This window comes from Gobio gobio (genome assembly GCF_949357685.1).
Source record: "Gobio gobio genome assembly, chromosome: 8".
In the NCBI taxonomy this organism is placed as follows: Eukaryota; Metazoa; Chordata; class Actinopteri; order Cypriniformes; family Gobionidae; genus Gobio; species Gobio gobio.
The window spans coordinates 56,977,011-56,992,049 of NC_137114.1; the positions used below are offsets into that span (position 1 = coordinate 56,977,011).

General features: G+C 52.6%; 1 long non-coding RNA gene across 3 annotated transcripts in view; it reads left to right on the plus strand.

The window, feature by feature from the left end:
• Positions 1–11,905: 11,905 nt before the first annotated feature.
• Positions 11,906–15,039, plus strand: part of LOC307130462 — a 29,177-nt gene continuing 26,043 nt past the window's right edge. For 2 of the 3 annotated variants that reach the window (XR_013817036.1, XR_013817037.1), the window contains exon 1: positions 12,196–12,437. This is a non-coding gene — a long non-coding RNA (uncharacterized lncRNA). Of the gene's footprint in view, positions 12,022–12,195; positions 12,438–15,039 lie in introns of those variants that run through there. The other variant, XR_013817035.1, reaches the window with a different exon arrangement.

Below are 15,039 nucleotides of genomic sequence, written 5' to 3' on the forward strand. Positions count from 1 at the left end.
GGGGGTAACATCTCTCTAACAGGGGGTCTCAGCTCTCTCTAGTCAAGGGGTCTCAGCTCTCTCTAGTCAGGGGGTCTCAGCTCTCTCTAGTCAGGGGGTCTCAGCTCTCTCTATTCAGGGGGTAACAGCTCTCTCTAGTCAGGGGGTCTCAGCTCTCTCTAGTCAGGGGTTCCAGCTCTCTCTAGTCAGGGGTCTCAGCTCTCTCTAGTCAGGGGGTTCCAGCTCTCTCTAGTCAGGGGGTCCAGCTCTCTCTAGTCAGGGGTCTCAGCTCTCTCTAGTCAGGGGGTCTCAGCTCTCTCTAGTCTGGGGGTCCCAGCTCTCTCTAGTCAGGGGGTAACAGCTCTCTCTAGTCTGGGGGTCTCAGCTCTCTCTAGTCTGGGGGTCCATCTCTCTCTAGTCAGGGGGTAACAGCTCTCTCTAGTCAGGGGGTCTCAGCTCTCTCTAGTCTGGGGGTCCCAGCTCTCTCTAGTCCGGGGGTAACAGCTCTCTCTAGTCAGGGGGTCCAGCTCTCTCTAGTCAGGGGTCTCAGCTCTCTCTAGTCAGGGGGTCTCAGCTCTCTCTAGTCTGGGGGTCCCAGCTCTCTCTAGTCAGGGGGTAACAGCTCTCTCTAGTCTGGGGGTCTCAGCTCTCTCTAGTCAGGGGGTCCCAGCTCTCTCTAGTCAGGGGGTCCCAGCTCTAGTCAGGGGGTGCCAGCTCTCTCTAGTCAGGGGGTCCAGCTCTCTCTAGTCCAGGGGGTCTCAGCTCTCTCTAGTCAGGGGGTCTCAGCTCTCTCTAGTCAGGGGGTCTCAGCTCTCTCTAGTCAGGGGGTCCCAGCTCTCTCTAGTCAGGGGGTCCCAGCTCTCTCTAGTCAGGGGTCCCAGCTCTCTCTAGTCAGGGGGTCCAGCTCTCTCTAGTCAGGGGGTCTCAGCTCTCTCTAGTCAGGGGGTCTCAGCTCTCTCTAGTCAGGGGGTCTCATCTCTCTCTAGTCTGGGGGTATCAGCTCTCTCTAGTCAGGGGGTCTCATCTCTCTCTAGTCTGGGGGTATCAGCTCTCTCTAGTCAGGGGGTTTCAGCTCTCTCTAGTCTGGGGGTCTCAGCTCTCTCTTGTCAGGGGGTCTCAGCTCTCTCTAGTCAAGGGGTCTCAGCTCTCTCTAGTCAGGGGGTCTCAGCTCTCTCTAGTCAGGGGGTCCCAGCTCTCTCTAGTCAGGGGGTAACAGCTCTCTCTAGTCAGGGGGTCCCAGCTCTCTCTAGTCAGGGGGTAACAGCTCTCTCTAGTCAGGGGGTAACAGCTCTCTCTAGTCAGGGGGTAACAGCTCTCTCTAGTCAGGGGGTAACAGCTCTCTCTAGTCAGGGGGTCTCAGCTCTCTCTAGTCAGGGGGTTCCAGCTCTCTCTAGTCAGGGGGTATCAGCTCTCTCTAGTCAGGGGGTAACAGCTCTGTCTAGTCAGGGGGTCTCAGCTCTCTCTAGTCAGGGGGTAACAGCTCGCTCTAGTCAGGGGGTAACAGCTCTCTCTAGTCAGGGGGTAACAGCTCTCTCTAGTCAGGGGGTCTCAGCTCTCTCTAGTCAGGGGGTAACAGCTCTCTATAGTCAGGGGGTATCAGCTCTCTCTAGTCAGTGGGTAACAGCTCTCTCTAGTCAGGGGGTCTCAGCTCTCTCTAGTCAGGGGGTAACATCTCTCTAGTCAGGGGGTCTCAGCTCTCTCTAGTCAGGGGGTCTCAGCTCTCTCTAGTCAGGGGGTCTCAGCTCTCTCTAGTCAGGGGGTCTCAGCTCTCTCTAGTCAGGGGGTTTCAGCTCTCTCTAGTCAGGGGGTAACAGCTCTCTCTAGTCAGGGGGTCTCAGCTCTCTCTAGTCAGGGGTTCCAGCTCTCTCTAGTCAGGGGTCTCAGCTCTCTCTAGTCAGGGGGTTCCAGCTCTCTCTAGTCAGGGGGTCCAGCTCTCTCTAGTCAGGGGTCTCAGCTCTCTCTAGTCAGGGGGTCTCAGCTCTCTCTAGTCTGGGGGTCCCAGCTCTCTCTAGTCAGGGGGTAACAGCTCTCTCTAGCCTGGGGGTCTCAGCTCTCTCTAGTCTGGGGGTCCAGCTCTCTCTAGTCAGGGGGTAACAGCTCTCTCTAGTCAGGGGGTCTCAGCTCTCTCTAGTCTGGGGGTCCCAGCTCTCTCTAGTCCGGGGGTAACAGCTCTCTAGTCAGGGGGTCTCAGCTCTCTCTAGTCAGGGGTCTCAGCTCTCTCTAGTCTGGGGGTCTCATCTCTCTCTAGTCAGGGGGTCCAGCTCTCTCTAGTCAGGGGGTCTCAGCTCTCTCTAGTCAGGGGGTCTCAGCTCTCTCTAGTCAGGGGGTCCCAGCTCTCTCTAGTCAGGGGGTCCCAGCTCTCTCTAGTCAGGGGTTCCCAGCTCTCTCTAGTCAGGGGGTCTCAGCTCTCTTTAGTCAGGGGGTCTCAGCTCTCTCTAGTCAGGGGGTCTCAGCTCTCTCTAATCAGGGGGTCCAGCTCTCTCTAGTCAGAGGGTCCAGCTCTCTCTAGTCAGGGGGTCTCAGCTCTCTCTAGTCAGGGGGTTTCAGCTCTCTCTAGTCAGGGGGTCTCAGCTCTCTCTAGTCAGGGGGTCCCAGCTCTCTCTAGTCAGGGGGTTTCAGCCCTCTCTAGTCAGGGGGTCTCAGCTCTCTCTAGTCAGGGGGTCCCAGCTCTCTCTAGTCAGGGGTCCAGCTCTCTCTAGTCAGGGGGTCTCAGCTCTCTCTAGTCAGGGGGTCTCAGCTCTCTCTAGTCAGGGGGTCCCAGCTCTCTCTAGTCAGGGGGTCTCAGCTCTCTCTAGTCAGGGGGTCTCAGCTCTCTCTAGTCAGGGGGTCTCAGCTCTCTCTAGTCAGGGGGTCTCAGCTCTCTCTAGTCAGAGGGTCTCAGCTCTCTCTAGTCAGGGGGTAACAGCTCTCTCTAGTCAGGGGGTCTCAGCTCTCTCTAGTCAGGGGGTCTCAGCTCTCTCTAGTCAGGGGGTCTCAGCTCTCTCTAGTCAGAGGGTCTCAGCTCTCTCTCTAGTCTGGGGGTATCAGCTCTCTCTAGTCAGGGGTTCTCAGCTCTCTCTAGTCAGGGGGTCTCAGCTCTCTCTAGTCTGGGGGTATCAGCTCTCTCTAGTCAGGGGGTCTCATCTCTCTCTAGTCAGGGGGTCTCAGCTCTCTCTAGTCAGGGGGTCCCAGCTCTCTCTAGTCAGGGGGTCTCAGCTCTCTCTAGTCAGGGGGTCTCAGCTCTCTCTAGTCAGGGGGTCCAGCTATCTCTAGTCAGGGGGTCTCAGCTCTCTCTAGTCAGGGGGTAACAGCTCTCTCTAGTCAGGGGGTCTCAGCTCTCTCTAGTCAGGGGGTCCCAGCTCTCTCTAGTCAGGGGGTCTCAGCTCTCTCTAGTCAGGGGGTCCCAGCTCTCTCTAGTCAGGGGGTATCAGCTCTCTCTAGTCAGGGGGTCCAGCTCTCTCTAGTCAGGGGGTCCCAGCTCTCTCTAGTCAGGGGGTATCTGCTCTCTCTAGTCAGAGGGTCCCAGCTCTCTCTAGTCAGGGGGTCAGGGTGTCTCAGCTCTCTCTAGTCAGGGGGTCTCAGCTCTTTCTAGTCAGGGGGTCTCAGCTCTCTCTAGTCAGGGGGTCTCAGCTCTCTCTAGTCAGGGGGGGGGGGTTCAAGCTCTCTCTAGTCAGGGGGTATCAGCTCTCTCTAGTCAGGGGGTCCAGCTCTCTCTAGTCAGGGGGTCCCAGCTCTCTCTAGTCAGGGGGTCTCAGCTCTCTCTAGTCAGGGGGTCCCAGCTCTCTCTAGTCAGGGGGTCCAGCTCTCTCTAGTCCAGGGGGTCTCAGCTCTCTCTAGTCAGGGGGTCTCAGCTCTCTCTAGTCAGGGGGTCTCAGCTCTCTCTAGTCAGGGGGTCCCAGCTCTCTCTAGTCAGGGGGTCCCAGCTCTCTCTAGTCAGGGGTCCCAGCTCTCTCTAGTCAGGGGGTCCAGCTCTCTCTAGTCAGGGGGTCTCAGCTCTCTCTAGTCAGGGGGTCTCAGCTCTCTCTAGTCAGGGGGTCTCATCTCTCTCTAGTCTGGGGGTATCAGCTCTCTCTAGTCAGGGGGTCTCAGCTCTCTCTAGTCTGGGGGTCTCAGCTCTCTCTAGTCAGGGGGTCTCAGCTCTCTCTAGTCAGGGGGTCTCAGCTCTCTCTAGTCAGGGGGTCTCAGCTCTCTCTAGTCAGGGGGTCTCATCTCTCTCTAGTCTGGGGGTATCAGCTCTCTCTAGTCTGGGGGTATCAGCTCTCTCTAGTCAGGGGGTAACAGCTCTCTCTAGTCAGGGGGTCTCAGCTCTCTCTAGTCAGGGGGTCTCAGCTTTCTCTAGTCAGAGGGTCCCAGCTCTCTCTAGTCAGGGGGTCTCAGCTCTCTCTAGTCAGGGGGTCCCAGCTCTCTCTAGTCAGGGGGTCCCAGCTCTAGTCAGGGGGTGCCAGCTCTCTCTAGTCAGGGGGTCCAGCTCTCTCTAGTCCAGGGGGTCTCAGCTCTCTCTAGTCAGGGGGTCTCAGCTCTCTCTAGTCAGGGGGTCCCAGCTCTCTCTAGTCAGGGGGTCTAAGCTCTCTCTAGTCAGGGGGTCCCAGCTCTCTCTAGTCAGGGGGTCCCAGCTCTCTCTAGTCAGGGGTCCCAGCTCTCTCTAGTCAGGGGGTCCAGCTCTCTCTAGTCAGGGGGTCTCAGCTCTCTCTAGTCAGGGGGTCTCAGCTCTCTCTAGTCAGGGGGTCTCATCTCTCTCTAGTCTGGGGGTATCAGCTCTCTCTAGTCAGGGGGTCTCAGCTCTCTCTAGTCTGGGGGTCTCAGCTCTCTCTAGTCAGGGGGTCTCAGCTCTCTCTAGTCAGGGGGTCTCAGCTCTCTCTAGTCAGGGGGTCTCAGCTCTCTCTAGTCAGGGGGTCTCATCTCTCTCTAGTCTGGGGGTATCAGCTCTCTCTAGTCAGGGGGTAACAGCTCTCTCTAGTCAGGGGGTCTCAGCTCTCTCTAGTCAGGGGGTCTCAGCTCTCTCTAGTCAGAGGGTCCCAGCTCTCTCTAGTCAGGGGGTCTCAGCTCTCTCTAGTCAGGGGGTCCCAGCTCTCTCTAGTCAGGGGGTCTCAGCTCTCTCTAGTCAGGGGGTCCCAGCTCTCTCTAGTCAGGGGGTAACAGCTCTCTCTAGTCAGGGGGTCCCAGCTCTCTCTAGTCAGGGGGTAACAGCTCTCTCTAGTCAGGGGGTAACAGCTCTCTCTAGTCAGGGGGTTACAGCTCTCTCTAGTCAGGGGGTAACAGCTCTCTCTAGTCAGGGGGTCTCAGCTGTCTCTAGTCAGGGGGTTCCAGCTCTCTCTAGTCAGGGGGTATCAGCTCTCTCTAGTCAGGGGGTAACAGCTCTCTCTAGTCAGGGGGTCTCAGCTCTCTCTAGTCAGGGGGTAACAGCTCTCTCTAGTCAGGGGGTAACAGCTCTCTCTAGTCAGGGGGTCTCAGCTCTCTCTAGTCAGGGGGTAACAGCTCTCTCTAGTCAGGGGGTAACAGCTCTCTCTAGTCAGGGGGTCCCAGCTCTCTCTAGTCAGGGGGTCCAGCTCTCTCTAGTCAGGGGGTCTCAGCTCTCTCTAGTCAGGGGGTCTCAGCTCTCTCTAGTCAGGGGGTAACAGCTCTCTCTAGTCAGGGGGTCTCAGCTCTCTCTAGTCAGGGGGTAACATCTCTCTAACAAGGGGTCTCAGCTCTCTCTAGTCAGGGGGTCTCAGCTCTCTCTAGTCAGGGGGTCTCAGCTCTCTCTAGTCAGGGGGTCTCAGCTCTCTCTATTCAGGGGGTAACAGCTCTCTCTAGTCAGGGGGTCTCAGCTCTCTCTAGTCAGGGGTTCCAGCTCTCTCTAGTCAGGGGTCTCAGCTCTCTCTAGTCAGGGGGTTCCAGCTCTCTCTAGTCAGGGGGTCCAGCTCTCTCTAGTCAGGGGTCTCAGCTCTCTCTAGTCAGGGGGTCTCAGCTCTCTCTAGTCTGGGGGTCCCAGCTCTCTCTAGTCAGGGGGTAACAGCTCTCTCTAGTCTGGGGGTCTCAGCTCTCTCTAGTCTGGGGGTCCATCTCTCTCTAGTCAGGGGGTAACAGCTCTCTCTAGTCAGGGGGTCTCAGCTCTCTCTAGTCTGGGGGTCCCAGCTCTCTCTAGTCCGGGGGTAACAGCTCTCTCTAGTCAGGGGGTCCAGCTCTCTCTAGTCAGGGGTCTCAGCTCTCTCTAGTCAGGGGGTCTCAGCTCTCTCTAGTCTGGGGGTCCCAGCTCTCTCTAGTCAGGGGGTAACAGCTCTCTCTAGTCTGGGGGTCTCAGCTCTCTCTAGTCAGGGGGTCCCAGCTCTCTCTAGTCAGGGGGTCCCAGCTCTAGTCAGGGGGTGCCAGCTCTCTCTAGTCAGGGGGTCCAGCTCTCTCTAGTCCAGGGGGTCTCAGCTCTCTCTAGTCAGGGGGTCTCAGCTCTCTCTAGTCAGGGGGTCTCAGCTCTCTCTAGTCAGGGGGTCCCAGCTCTCTCTAGTCAGGGGGTCCCAGCTCTCTCTAGTCAGGGGTCCCAGCTCTCTCTAGTCAGGGGGTCCAGCTCTCTCTAGTCAGGGGGTCTCAGCTCTCTCTAGTCAGGGGGTCTCAGCTCTCTCTAGTCAGGGGGTCTCATCTCTCTCTAGTCTGGGGGTATCAGCTCTCTCTAGTCAGGGGGTCTCATCTCTCTCTAGTCTGGGGGTATCAGCTCTCTCTAGTCAGGGGGTTTCAGCTCTCTCTAGTCTGGGGGTCTCAGCTCTCTCTTGTCAGGGGGTCTCAGCTCTCTCTAGTCAAGGGGTCTCAGCTCTCTCTAGTCAGGGGGTCTCAGCTCTCTCTAGTCAGGGGGTCCCAGCTCTCTCTAGTCAGGGGGTAACAGCTCTCTCTAGTCAGGGGGTCCCAGCTCTCTCTAGTCAGGGGGTAACAGCTCTCTCTAGTCAGGGGGTAACAGCTCTCTCTAGTCAGGGGGTAACAGCTCTCTCTAGTCAGGGGGTAACAGCTCTCTCTAGTCAGGGGGTCTCAGCTCTCTCTAGTCAGGGGGTTCCAGCTCTCTCTAGTCAGGGGGTATCAGCTCTCTCTAGTCAGGGGGTAACAGCTCTGTCTAGTCAGGGGGTCTCAGCTCTCTCTAGTCAGGGGGTAACAGCTCTCTCTAGTCAGGGGGTAACAGCTCTCTCTAGTCAGGGGGTAACAGCTCTCTCTAGTCAGGGGGTCTCAGCTCTCTCTAGTCAGGGGGTAACAGCTCTCTCTAGTCAGGGGGTATCAGCTCTCTCTAGTCAGTGGGTAACAGCTCTCTCTAGTCAGGGGGTCTCAGCTCTCTCTAGTCAGGGGGTAACATCTCTCTAGTCAGGGGGTCTCAGCTCTCTCTAGTCAGGGGGTCTCAGCTCTCTCTAGTCAGGGGGTCTCAGCTCTCTCTAGTCAGGGGGTCTCAGCTCTCTCTAGTCAGGGGGTTTCAGCTCTCTCTAGTCAGGGGGTAACAGCTCTCTCTAGTCAGGGGGTCTCAGCTCTCTCTAGTCAGGGGTTCCAGCTCTCTCTAGTCAGGGGTCTCAGCTCTCTCTAGTCAGGGGGTTCCAGCTCTCTCTAGTCAGGGGGTCCAGCTCTCTCTAGTCAGGGGTCTCAGCTCTCTCTAGTCAGGGGGTCTCAGCTCTCTCTAGTCTGGGGGTCCCAGCTCTCTCTAGTCAGGGGGTAACAGCTCTCTCTAGTCTGGGGGTCTCAGCTCTCTCTAGTCTGGGGGTCCAGCTCTCTCTAGTCAGGGGGTAACAGCTCTCTCTAGTCAGGGGGTCTCAGCTCTCTCTAGTCAGGGGGTCTCAGCTCTCTCTAGTCTGGGGGTCCCAGCTCTCTCTAGTCCGGGGGTAACAGCTCTCTAGTCAGGGGGTCTCAGCTCTCTCTAGTCAGGGGTCTCAGCTCTCTCTAGTCTGGGGGTCTCATCTCTCTCTAGTCAGGGGGTCCAGCTCTCTCTAGTCAGGGGGTCTCAGCTCTCTCTAGTCAGGGGGTCTCAGCTCTCTCTAGTCAGGGGGTCCCAGCTCTCTCTAGTCAGGGGGTCCCAGCTCTCTCTAGTCAGGGGTTCCCAGCTCTCTCTAGTCAGGGGGTCTCAGCTCTCTTTAGTCAGGGGGTCTCAGCTCTCTCTAGTCAGGGGGTCTCAGCTCTCTCTAATCAGGGGGTCCAGCTCTCTCTAGTCAGAGGGTCCAGCTCTCTCTAGTCAGGGGGTCTCAGCTCTCTCTAGTCAGGGGGTTTCAGCTCTCTCTAGTCAGGGGGTCTCAGCTCTCTCTAGTCAGGGGGTCCCAGCTCTCTCTAGTCAGGGGGTTTCAGCCCTCTCTAGTCAGGGGGTCTCAGCTCTCTCTAGTCAGGGGGTCCCAGCTCTCTCTAGTCAGGGGTCCAGCTCTCTCTAGTCAGGGGGTCTCAGCTCTCTCTAGTCAGGGGGTCTCAGCTCTCTCTAGTCAGGGGGTCCCAGCTCTCTCTAGTCAGGGGGTCTCAGCTCTCTCTAGTCAGGGGGTCTCAGCTCTCTCTAGTCAGGGGGTCTCAGCTCTCTCTAGTCAGGGGGTCTCAGCTCTCTCTAGTCAGAGGGTCTCAGCTCTCTCTAGTCAGGGGGTAACAGCTCTCTCTAGTCAGGGGGTCTCAGCTCTCTCTAGTCAGGGGGTCTCAGCTCTCTCTAGTCAGGGGGTCTCAGCTCTCTCTAGTCAGAGGGTCTCAGCTCTCTCTAGTCTGGGGGTATCAGCTCTCTCTAGTCAGGGGTTCTCAGCTCTCTCTAGTCAGGGGGTCTCAGCTCTCTCTAGTCTGGGGGTATCAGCTCTCTCTAGTCAGGGGGTCTCAGCTCTCTCTAGTCAGGGGGTCTCAGCTCTCTCTAGTCAGGGGGTCCCAGCTCTCTCTAGTCAGGGGGTCTCAGCTCTCTCTAGTCAGGGGGTCTCAGCTCTCTCTAGTCAGGGGGTCCAGCTATCTCTAGTCAGGGTGTCTCAGCTCTCTCTAGTCAGGGGGTCCCAGCTCTCTCTAGTCAGGGTGTCTCAGCTCTCTCTAGTCAGGGGGTCTCAGCTCTCTCTAGTCAGGGGGTCCCAGCTCTCTCTAGTCAGGGTGTCTCAGCTCTCTCTAGTCAGGGGGTCTCAGCTCTCTCTAGTCAGGGGGTCCAGCTATCTCTAGTCAGGGTGTCTCAGCTCTCTCTAGTCAGGGGGTCCCAGCTCTCTCTAGTCAGGGTGTCTCAGCTCTCTCTAGTCAGGGGGTCCAGCTCTCTCTAGTCAGGGGGTCCCAGCTCTCTCTAGTCAGGGGGTCTCAGCTCTCTCTAGTCAGGGGGTCTCAGCTCTCTCTAGTCAGGGGGTCTCAGCTCTCTCTAGTCAGGGGGTCTCAGCTCTCTCTAGTCAGGGGGTCTCAGCTCTCTCTAGTCAGGGGGTCTCAGCTCTCTCTAGTCCGGGGAGCGCTGGGACCCGCAATTATAACCAAAACTGTATATGGATCCTCCATGAATTGTGTTATATTTCCTTAAATGTGTATTTTGTGTGTGTGTGTGTGTGTGTGTGTGTGTGTGTGTGTGTGTGTGTGTGTGTGTGTGTGTGTGTGTGTGTGTGTGTGTGTGTGTGTGTGTGTGTGTCACTTCCTGTTTTAGAGAGCTGTTGTAACACCACGTGGACACTACAGTACTGTACAGTAAAACCACAAGAAAGTGTTGTGTCATGTGACTACACACACACACACACACACACACACGAGTCCGTTGGGTCATTCTCAGAAAACGCACGTCTTATAGTTTGAAACCGTTACAGCTAATCTCTGAAGAAATTATATTTTCCATCCTCAGGCCCCAAAATGTCAGAGTCATAACAGCCATAAACAGGTCCATCAGATACTTCTGGGAATTATTATTGTCTTTTTTTTCAATTCAGTAATTTATATAAAACACACAGTCATGCAATCATACAATCATGAGATAATTCACCTCTAAAGGAAGCTTTCAGTTTACAGAGCTGTGCAGACGACACACACACACACACAAAAAATCGTACAATAGATGCAGATTTTCACGTAGGCCTAGATAAAAAAATCAACAATAATAAAAAAATAAATAAAAATCGCAAAGCCTCATTCACTTCCATATTCGGGCACCCGTCCGAAAGTGAACATCAGTATGAGAGAAGGGCAAACTCTGTTTTCGGGGCTGCAGCGCTGCACGCGACCGGCACCTGAGCTGAGCCTGCATGAGCAGCAATAGAAGATGTTTCATAATTACATTCCATTTAAGATGAGGAGGAGCAGTCACAAGCCTCCAGTCTATGTGAGGAAAATATGAACCAGGAGGAGGCACATAGATCAGGTAGGCCTAAGTGATGATCACCAAATATGAGATGAGAGGACCATGCTAGAAAGTACAGGGTTAAAGAGCTGCATGCTAAATAATTGTAATCTAAAAAAAACATAGGCTATTTTAGAGGTCATTTCAAAGATCTTGCCAGAGCAGAACATAAATACCACTAGTGGGCATTAAAATAATAATGATAATGGCAATAACAATAATATGTAATTGGACAGATGATGAGCCCAGTGCATCAGCTGCATTCAGAGAGCCAGAACCAGAGCCAATCCCAGATGAGATCAGGACAGACAGGCAAAATAGGGAAATGATAGATGAGCAAGAGGATGAGATGATGGAGACGAGAGCATCAGCAAGGGAAGATACTGAGTGGGGCAGAGTCAACAGATTTTGATTTTTTGCTGAGGTTGGCTAATCCCCCAGCTCATGTACAAAGCAGCAATCTTAAATATGATCAGACCTTCATCACATTTCCCAGTTCAGTCGGGCCTTGCCGTCCTATGGTAAAGTTCCCTAAAAATCCAGATGGGCGCTCTTTTCAAGCCCAATGGTATAATGATGACCCCTGGCTGGAATATTCTCCACTGAATGATGCTATGCATTGCTTTAGCTGCAGGGATTTTATGAATGAGGAAAGATTTCAGAGCAGGACAGGATGGAAGTCTGTAGGGATAAACTTGTGGAGGCAGGCCAAAGTGAAGATCAAGGAGCACCGTAGCAGTGAATTGCATATGCTAAGCATGATTAGGTGGAAAGCCTTTACAAAAGATGCACCTCAGAGGGCTTTTGCAGTAGCTGATTCTCAGATGGAAGCAGCCAAAGAAAGAGAGAGGCAGAAAAACAGAGAGATTATGTTCCGTTTAATAGACATCACATTATATCTGGCAAAACAAGCTTTGGCCTTTAGGGGAAATGAAGAAGACTTGTCAAGTTCAAATAGAGGACATTTTCTGAACCTGGTGGATTTGCTTGGCCAATATGACAGCGTACTCAAGCATCTCAAGAAAAACAAGCATCAAACCAAAGGTGCCAGGTGTCTCTCCTGTCCAACAGGACACAAAATGACCTCATAAAAGCACTTAGTCTTTATGTGAAACGAATCATACAGAAGGAAGTGACAGAAGCATCACAATTTTCTATTTTGAAAGAATAGAATAGAATTTTCTATTTTTTTCTATTATGATCCTCTAGCGCCGCCTCCTGGCCAAAGCGAGCACGTGCCGCTGTTATAAACACTAGAGAACTACAAAATAACAGATAAAACTACACGGTCCATAAACATCAGTCACTTCTACAGCGCTTGTAAAATAAATCCCGCTTTCATGAAGGACTGAAATAAGCTTAAAACAAGATTTTCAGTAAGTAAATAAATAAATATGATATTTCTCAGCGCTGCTCAGGATGGACCAATCACATCGAGTGTGAGGCTTTGAGGATTTGAAAATATTGTTTTAATAAAGACAATCCATGTTGTATGTTTAAGTGATTAAACGTGTCAAACTAGATTGAACGCGGGGTGTTTGTGTGTCGCGCGCCCCCTGAGGAATTTGACCGTGTCGCACAGCAACCGCGGCGGTATTTGACGCCCAGAGTGGCGCGTCGCGTCAAATCAGTCGCGTCTTGCGGGTTTCACACACGCGCTCATGTGACGCGCCGCCTACGGAAGAAGTTTCTTGCAGAGTTTTTCTCCGTTTCAGCGGATCGCAGTGGAGAAACACACGGGACTATAGTTTACAACCGTCCGGAGAAAAACATCCACATCCAGAGCGAAAACAAGCCCGAGTCCTGGCGGAGACGCGTCAGTAAGTGTGTGTGTGTGTGTGTGTGTGTGTGTGTGTGTGTGTGTGTGTGTGTGTGAGAGAGAGAGAGAGAGAGAGAGAGAGAGAGAGAGAGAGAGAGAGAGAGAGAGAGAGAGAGAGAGAGAGAGAGAGAGAGAGAGAGAGAGAGAGAGAGAGAGAGAGAGAGAGAGAGAGAGAGAGAGAGAGAGTTTGTTCAACTGCTGCGCGCGTTCAGTCATTTGAACGGAATTCGCCCCGAACTGAAGGAACGCTCCGCCGGTTCTCAGCGTGTGGTTCTCCGGGACTCTCGCCGGTAAAGCCCGTTATATTAGAGATTACCGTCTCCAGGCGGGATCCGGGACTTTTCTACGGTCATTAAAGGCGGAATATGAGTTTGCAGCGGGACTGAAGTCACTCTGGTTTTCAAACATCCGTGTCCAGTGAGTCAGAATTCTGGATTATTCTCTGATTTAGATTATAGTGTTTTATTGACATTGTCTAATTACATCATCATAGACACACACATTACACGCTTTTCTGTCTGTCTCTCCGTGCTTTTTTTTTGCTTACTTGTTTGTTTGTCTGTCTCTCTGTTTGTCTGTCTGTCTGTCTCACTAACTGTCTGACTTAATGTTTGTCTCTCTGTCTGTCTGTCTGTCTGTCTGTCTGTCTGTCTGACTTACTGTTTGTCTCACTGTCTGTCTGACTTACTGTTTGTCTCACTGACTGTTTGTCTGTCTGTCTGTCTGTCTGTCTGTCTGACTTACTGTTTGTCTGTCTGTTTGTCTCACTGACTGTTTGTCTGTCTGTCTGTCTGTCTGTCTGTCTGTCTGTCTGTCTGACTTACTGTTTGTCTCACTGTCTGTCTGACTTACTGTTTGTCTCACTGTCTGTCTGACTTACTGTTTGTCTCACTGACTGTTTGTCTGTCTGTCTGTCTGTCTGACTGACTGACTGACTGTTTGTCTCTCAGTTTGTCTGTCTGTCTTACTGACTGTTTGTCTCACTGACTCTCTGTCTGTCTGTCTGTCTGACTGACTGTCTGTCTGACTTACTGTTTGTCTCACTGACTGTTTGTCTCTCAGTTTGTCTGTCTGTCTGTCTGACTGACTGTTTGTCTCACTGACTGTCTGTCTGTCTGTCTCACTGTCTGTCTGACTTACTGTTTGTCTCACTGCCTGTTTGTCTCACTGACTGTTTGTTTGTCTGACTGTCTGTCTGACTTACTGTTTGTCTCACTAACTGTTTGTATCACTGTCTGTTTGTTTGTCTGACTGTCTGTCTGACTTACTGTTTGTCTCACTGTCTGTCTGACTGACTGTTTGTCTCACTGTCTGTCTGACTGACTGTTTGTCTCACTGTCTGTCTGATTGACTGTTTGTCTCACTGTCTGTCTTACTGTCTGTCTGACTGACTGTTTGTCTCACTGTCTGTCTCACTGTCTGTCTGACCGACTGTTTGTCTCACTGTCTGTCTGACTGACTGTTTGTCTCACTGTCTGTCTGACTTACTATTTGTCTCACTGTCTGTCTGACTTACTGTTTGTCTCACTGTCTGTCTCACTGTCTGTCTGACTGACTGTTTGTCTCACTGTCTGTCTGACTTACTGTTTGTCTCACTGTCTGTCTCACTGTCTGTCTGACTGACTGTTTGTGTCACTGTCTGTCTGACTGACTGTTTGTCTCACTGTCTGTCTCACTGACTGTTTGTCTCACTGTCTCTCTGACTGTCTGTCTGTCTGACTTACTGTCTGTCTGACTTACTGTTTGTCTCACTGACTGTTTGTCTGTCTGTCTGTCTGACTGACTGACTGTCTGTCTGTCTGTCTGTCTGACTGACTGTCTGACTTACTGTTTGTCTCACTGACTGTTTGTCTGTCTGTCTGACTTACTGTTTGTCTGTCTGTTTGTCTCACTGACTGTTTGTCTGTCTGTCTGACTGACTGTTTGTCTGACTTACTGTTTGTCTCACTGACTGTTTGTCTGTCTGTCTGACTGACTGTTTGTCTCACTGACTGTCTGTCTGTCTGACTGACTGTCTGTCTGACTGACTGACTGTTTGTCTCACTGACTGACTGACTGACTGACTGTCTGTCTGTCTGTCTGACTGACTGTCTGTCTGTCTGACTTACTGTTTGTCTCACTGACTGTCTGTCTGACTGACTGACTGTCTGTCTGACTTACTGTTTGTCTCACTGACTGACTGTCTGTCTGACTGACTGTTTGTCTCAATGACTGTCTGTCTGTCTGTCTGTCTGACTGACTGTCTGTCTGACTTACTGTTTGTTTCACTGACTGTTTGTCTGACTGACTGACTGACTGTTTGTCTGTCTGTCTGTCTGTCTGTCTGTCTGTCTGTCTGTCTGTCTGTCTCACTGTCTGTCTGACTTACTGTTTGTCTCACTGACTGTTTGTCTGACTGTCTGACTTACTGTTTGTCTCACTGACTGTTTGTCTGTCTGTCTGACTGACTGTTTGTCTCACTGTCTGTCTGACTGTTTGTCTCGCTGTCTGTCTGACTTACTGTTTGTCTCACTGACTGTCTGTCTCACTGTCTGTCTGACTTACTGTTTGTCTCACTGACTGTTTGTCTGACTGTCTGACTTACTGTTTGTCTCACTGACTGTTTGTCTGTCTGTCTGACTGACTGTTTGTCTCACTGTCTGTCTGACTGTTTGTCTCGCTGTCTGTCTGACTTACTGTTTGTCTCACTGACTGTCTGTCCGTCTGTCTGTCTGACTGACCGACCGACTGTTTATCTCAATGTCTGTCTCACTGTCTGTCTGACTGACTTACTGTTTGTCTCACTGACTGTCTGTCTGTCTGTCTGTCTGACTTACTGTTTGTCTCACTGACTGTCTGTCTGTCTGTCTGACTGTTTGTCTCAATGTCTGTCTCACTGTCTGACTGACTTACTGTTTGTCTCACTGACTGTCTGTCTGTCTGTCTGTCTGACTGACTTACTGTTTGTCTCACTGACTGTCTGTCTGTCTGTCTGTCTGACTGTTTGTCTCAATGTCTGTCTCACTGTCTGACTGACTTA